We start from the raw sequence: 7,412 nt of genomic DNA on the forward strand, positions 1-7,412 counted from the left end.
TGAGTACTGCTCCAGTGTTTGTGATCCGTACCAGGTCGGAATGAAGGAAGACATCGAAGCAATTCGGAGGCCAGCTTCTTGATTTGTTACCAGTAAAATTTTCAAATGTGTGTGAATTTCTAATAGACCAAACTGCATAGGTCATCAGTCCCTAGATTTACACACAACTTAAACTATGTTAAACTAACTAATGCTAAGAACAACACACACCCATGCCCGAGGAAGGGCTGGAACCTCCGGCGGGAGTGTCCGCGCAGCCCGTTGCAGGACGCCCTAAACAGCGCGGCCACTCCGCGAGGCTGTTACCAGAAGGTTCGAACAACACGCAACTGTTATGGAGATGCGTCGGGAACACAAATGGGAATCCCTGGAGGGTAGGCGACGTTCTTTTCGAGAAACGCCGTTGAGAAAAAAAAAATGACATTTGAGCTGAATGCCAAACGTTTCTACTCCTACCAACACTGTGCTTAAGGACAGGAAAGGAAATGACTATAGTGTACAGGGTACCCTCCGCCATGCACCGTACGCTGTCTTGCGGAGTATCTACGTAGATGTAGAAGTAGACGCACACAGATGGGTCCCAAGTGTGACGTACTGAGGCACAAAGTCAATGAAAGTTTGTTAATGGACGAGTTTTCTGTAGAAGATGACTCCATCCTGACCGTTCGGAAACTTGTAGATTTTGTGAAACGATCGGATGTAGAAACAAGAGTAGAAAAAACCTTTCACCAGGATGTACAGAGAAGCTGGAACAGTTCGTGTATAATGTTAGTTTCAGGAAAACCAAGCGCAGACCATTTTGCATGATTCAAACACCGCGCGAGAAGACGTCGTATCGTAACGCGACTATAAAGATCGCTATTCTGTTTTTGAAGATTTTCAACGAAGGAGCCGGCCGGTGTGACCGAACAGTTCTAGGCGCATCAGTCTGGAACCGCACTGCTGCTACGGTCGCAGGTTCGAATCCTGCCTCGGGCATGGATGTGTGTGATTCGACTCCTTCCCACTTGCGTTACTTAGGTTCTAGGGGACTGATGACCTCAGATGTTAAGTCCCGTAGTGCTCAGAGCCATTTGAAGCAACGAAGTAACGGACGATTTGAACCAACACTACTGTCTACCGCTACCATCTGTAATGTCATAGGTTTTGAAATTGTTAGATCTGACTGAGAAAAGGTGAAGATCCTGATAGCCTTAATGACATTCTCATCGTTCATAACAATAAAAGAACTAAATCAGACTCACTTTGGAGTGTACAGACAAAGGCAGCTGACATCAACACATTTACTGAGACACTGTCTATATAATCAAATGTAAGGTTGAGAAGCGAAACGTAATGATTCCACACTTATACAGTAGATACCGCACCGTACATATTAAATAATGCAAATTGATGTATAAATATAATACGAGCAGAAGAACAGAATAATCTGAGTGCAATATGTACCGGATGCGGGAAAACAGAATTAAGGTTTCAGGTTAAATTTCGATACTATATTTTACATTAATCCTGTTGACGGAGTATTTTTTCTTTTAATTAAAAGTGTTTGCCATTGTGTACTACAGTAGACTACATCGCTTATGTAGGGGAAAATTTGTTAGTGCAGAAGAGTCAACTTATTTACTAAACAGCAAATTAATTCCACGTACTTTTTTGTAAGCCAATCATGTTTCAGCTGTTGTTGTAAATATTCTGTCTTTTGGGTGCTGTTGTTGTTGCACGACTGTCGGTACAACAACACTGTGTTTGGTTGTTCACATAACGCCTTTCCATTTGTTAACCTAAATTTCCTTTCAGCTTTTTGTAATTTCACTTTATTGCTGTAGTTTGTGTACGTTTACTCAGAAAGCACAACACACACAAATAAAGTTGCAAAGCGGTTGATGGTGAACAATTGGGTACTGAACGATGAGAAACGGTGATTATGCTCATTGAGCAATACATTAAGCACCCATGCACTAGGTGGAAAACCCGAAAATGTTGTCTATTCTTTGAGACTTCCCAAGTATGTTACTTCAGAAGGTGCGAGAATACTGTTCGTAAGTCCGTAGCCGCTGCTGTCCAAACATTGTTCCTTTACGGTGTCGTTGGGAAAGTGAAACATCTTCTGTACAACTGCAACAAAATAAAAATAAAACAATGAAAGTTACACAATTACACAACTCGGACGTCATTGACAGCAGTCTTTGGTGCAAAAGGAGGTCGTAATGAATACAACGAACAGTATTTATTCGTGAAAGAATAAAGAAACAGTGGAATGTGCCTACAGCTAAACAAAGAAGAAGAAACAAAAACCAATACAAAAACAAATACAAAGGAAATTAACTTCAGAACAAATTCCGCGAAAGGCTGAAGTTTTTTGTGGACCAACTAACATGACACTGCCGACTACAGAATTCTTGGAGAAGCCTTAACAAGTATCCGTACTTACAAACGAAACAGGAAACATTTATAGAAAGAACAGCTATTTTAAAACCAATCGTAAGGCCAACTCTCTCTCTCTCTCTCTCTCTCTCTCTCTCACACACACACACACACACACACACACACACACACACACACACACTGTCGGCCGTTGTGGCCGAGCGGTTTTAGGCGCTTCAGTCCGGAACCTCGCTGCTGCTATGGTCGCAGGTTCGAATCCTGCCTCGGGCATGGATGTGTGGGCCGTCCTTAGGCTAATTAGGTTAAGTAGTTGTAAGTCTATGGGACTGATAATCTATGATGTTGAGTCCCATAGTGCTCAGAGCCATTTGAACCACTTGAAAACTCACACACGCTCACGCACACACACACACACACATACACACACACACACACACACACACATACATCCACACAGTATTCAAAATTAATATCTGTGGAAGACAGAAGGTTAAGTAGCTAGTTTTCATTGCTACTTTAGGAAATGACTTAGTGTTAATGCTTAAACGAGGGCCTCAATAGCTGGATCTTCCTGCAGAAAATCATTTTCCGTCATCATTTTCCGCTTTAACAGAGGATTTCACGATTTCACTTATGGCCGTTACCTGACAGTTTAAGTAATCAACAAGCCGTCATTGAAGGTTCGACAAATAGCACTAGAACAGGAAACTTTTGGCAGTTTTTCATTTATAATTACGTAGACTGGATTGTTTCGAACGTCTCAGTTCTGATTCGTTCGGTCGAAATGTGTCTTTAGTCTTCCTAAATGCATTCACACATAGCAGCACGAGAACTGTGACAAGCCACGAGTACGTGTTCCTTGCTAGTTCATTTGTAAGTCGGAAAGCCATGCTCAGTATGGCGCCGTGTTCAGAACTGCCGCCGGCCTTTGGACCGAGCGGTTCTAGGTGCTTCAGTCCAGATCGCGCTGGTGCTACGGTCGCAGGTTCGAATCCTGCCTCGGGCATGGGTGTGTGTGATGTCCTTAGGTGAGTTAGGTTTAAGTAGTTCTAACTCTAGGGGACCTATGACCTCAGATGTTAAGTCCCATAGTGCTCAGAGCCATTTGAACCATCAGAACAGCCCCATGGGAACGGCAGAATCGTAGGCGGCCAGCCTATAGTGTCTGGTCGCCTCGTTATGAGAGCGAGTTGTCGGTACGCGACAATCTCGCAGGCAGCATTCTCACCGGTCGGTCTCGCTTAAAACGATAACGGCGACAACTGACGGCCTCGGCACGTTGCTGCCTCACCTGCCTGCGTCTGTGGTGCAATGCATTTTCCGAGCTGCGGTTCGCTTCTATGACGGTCCGTCCGGACACGACCATCGATCTGTTGCAACAAGATATGATATTCATCCGACCAGGCGATGTGTTTCCACTGATCCTTCGTCCACTCATTTATCTCGTACCCACTGCAATACTAACTGACGATGTCATTGGCTGATCGTGGGAACGTTAGACGTGCGGTACATCGTGTATCGCAACAATGTCGTGCCCGCATCAGCATTGTACTCGGTCGTCATATCTGCCACAGGTCCCTGCCTGTCCATCGTTACAGAGAGAATAAGCCTTCACTTTCAAATTATGTGATGAGACATGGACGTCCACCGTCTAGTCTGTTGCTCGTCATTTAGCTATTCTTCAACCACTTTTCATAAATCTGCATGACAGTAGACGCAAACCGCCCAATAGCTTCGCCTTTACCGTTGCCAGGCGCCTTTAGCCGAAGTCTCAGACTTTCTTGGATTTCCTGTTTTGCAGCCTGTATCGTCACCATAATAATTACCTTTCATTTCCGCTCTCCTCATATATTTTCTTTACCACTTCACGTGCCTGAAACGCAAGAAAGCGACATTCAGTCCAGCGGTTGGCAATTTTTAGAATATTTTGACTGATCGATGTATCTAGCATAATAAACAAAAGAAATTATGCGTTTATCCTCTTGCTATCTTATGAATTGTGTGGATGATGTTTTTCTGAATGTCTGATGGTGAGTTTTTCTGATAGTCTGATGCTGTGTCCGAAGACTCATACTCTCTGCAGACCGGCGTGAATAGCCGTTTTGTCCTCACTTCGCCCAATGATTTTAAAAGTTTCGATGGGATGTTATGTACCTCTTTTGCCTAATTCTGGTTCTAACACTGGATCCACTATCACATTCCTATACATGGAGAAATCTTCGTGATACATTTTCAATTGAAGGCCACATGTCACATGGATACACTTAATGGGTCTTTACACAGTGTTTTCCATTGCTTTCTTCATCCTCATGTCGTTGATAATGGTCGATTCTTTCACCATTTTAGAGGTAGTTTCCCAACACACGGGGAAGAGAGTGCCGTGAAGCTCTGTCGTTTTCTACGTCCTCTTTGATAAGGCCATTGACACTACGAGGTTGTCTTCTTATGGCGAAAGTCATCGGCCACAATTGCTGATGGTTTTTATTCAAAATTTAAGCAGTAGTGAGGATCGAAATGGGAAGCGAGGATGTTTTGATCATCACTCAAGGACGCTACCCTTACATCACATATGTCTTATAACTGTGTAAAATTTTTATCTGTCGATTCACCAGCCTACAAGTATGTGATTCTGTTCATCTACTCCTGTCCACTCTGTCCAGCATCTTCTCCTCCGTTATATCTGTACATCTCCTCCTCCCCCTTTTCTCTGTCCTACACTCTCTCCACTGTCTCTCTGCCAGAAACCTCCTCTCACATTTATCTGCCCCTCTCCTACTTCCCTCTGTCTCTATAAGTCTCATTCTCGCCCTTCTCACATTCTCCAGACCCCTGCCCGTGTTCAGCTCTGCCCACCTTCACATGTACTGTCTGAAACACATTTGGATAAGATATTCATGACACGTCGGTTGGGCGGGGTGTCCTAGATGTCAGGTGGTACCAAAACTTTTCACCTTCTACTCGACCACTGTGGAAGCTAGGTAATTCATATTTCCATAGTGCTTCATTCTCCAGTAGTTTTGGAGGGGATGTGGAACTCACATAGAGCCAGATCCTTGAACATTCATTCTAAGTATATACATGACTATATTCGTACCTTCACCTTTGGCTCACACCCCGTGCCCAGCTCTTCCTCCCCCTGTTTGCCTGCCTATCTATTCCAGCGTCTCTATCCATTTCCTTCCACCACCTCTGACGACTTTCTTCTCCACTCTCTCTGTCCATCTCCACCCCGCCCCCTCTCTCTGTGTCTCTCCCATCATCACACCTCACTTTGTCCAGCTTTCCTCCCCTTTTTTTTGTCCGCTCCTCCCCATGTATGTCCATCTCCCCCTCTATCAGTCCACTTCATCCCCCTTCTCTGTCCATCTTCTCCTGTGCATCTCCACCTCCCCCTCTCCTCCAATTTCTCCATCCTCTCATCCCTCTGTTTCCATCTCTTCCTCCTCTTCCCCTCTGTCCATCTCCTTCCCCATTCTACATCCTCCCCCCTCTCTATACTAACCCCCTCCCTGCCCAGTGTAACCTAGGTGGTTCTTACATCCTCCCAACAATGATTATTGGTATGTGTACAACTTTTGGTTACTATCGATTTAGGTTTACATACAGAATAATTCAAATTTTACTCGCCAGGGTAGCCGAGAGCGTTACTGCGCTGCTTCCTGAACTCTGGGTCGAATCAGCTTGGCGGATTAACGACGAGGGCCGGTCATCCGCCCAGTCTGGATGTGGTTTTTAGGTGGTTTTCCACATCCCACTAGGTGAATACCAGGCTGGTCCCCGCGTTCCGCTTCAGTTACACGGCTCGCAGACATCTGAAAACGTTCGCACTATTCCATGGCTTAAACTTGATGCAGACAGCTGAGGTACACTAATTCTGTCCCAGGGGTTTCGGGGTGGCGGCAGGAAGGTCATCTGGCCACCCTCTGCAGCTAACACTGCGAAATCAATAGTAACACGGCCGACCCTGCATGACATGGGACAAAGGCCCCAAGAAATAAAGAAACAGAGTAATTGCAATTATTATATATAAGCATAACGTCTCAGGTCAGGCACAGAGATATGACTGTCATTATTATTATACTGCGCCAGAAAAGAGATTAAAATTAAATATCTGAATCTGGGCATTCTAAATTTGCTGTCCACACCTTTTATATGCAGAGACAAAATTATTACGGCTGCCTGGAGTTACACTGTGAAATTTGTCGTACAGCAGTATTGCTCATAGAGGCTTGTGCGTGCCTGAATGGCGAGACCTCAACCGAGTCTAGACTTGAAAGTTGATAAAAAGAGAGGACCTGAGAAGCGGGTGTGGAGAGCGTGCGGCTGCGGGCGGAGGGAGCTCGTTCCGCAGTGCGACTGGAGGAACTGCGACGCGCCGCATTTCTGCCCGGAGATGACAAGTGAGTTTTGTTCTCCGCCTGTATATTTGGGAGCGGCATTTCCGAGGAAGACTCGCCCCAACGACGGCGGAAACTTCTCCATTTGTGGGGACCGACGGGCGATACTGCAGTGCGGGAGCAGCCTCTGGTCCTCTGGCCTTCTCACGAGCGACCTCTATCGATGAGCTGCCCAGTGCCGAAGCAGTAGATGCGACGAAATTCCTAACACTCTTCATAGTGAACGACTTTCAAACCTTGCTTATTGGTGCTTAAATTTTGGCTAAATATATATATGTCCATTTATGTTCGTCTGCAAGTGGGAATATTCAGCCGCCAAATAACTGTGAAACCTTCAGCTGTAGTTTATTTTGCACAATTCACAACTAGTTTGGATCAAAGACCATTAAGAACCTTAGCTGGCATAAACGGCAGAAAAGTTAGATTAGAATCTGAACAGAAGTAATTTACTGTTTTAAGCCCATCATAGTAGGTAAAAAATTTCTCACAATAATAACTCTGTTCGATAATTTTCGTCAAGAAGCAAGTCCCATCGACAGCTAGTAGACGCCGCCCGGGATTAGCCGAGAGGTCAGAGGCGCTGGAGTCATGGACTGTGCGGCTGCTCACAGCGGAGGTTCGAGTCCTCCC

Source organism: Schistocerca americana, chromosome 1 (genome assembly GCF_021461395.2).
Source record: "Schistocerca americana isolate TAMUIC-IGC-003095 chromosome 1, iqSchAmer2.1, whole genome shotgun sequence".
NCBI classification, from domain to species: Eukaryota; Metazoa; Arthropoda; class Insecta; order Orthoptera; family Acrididae; genus Schistocerca; species Schistocerca americana.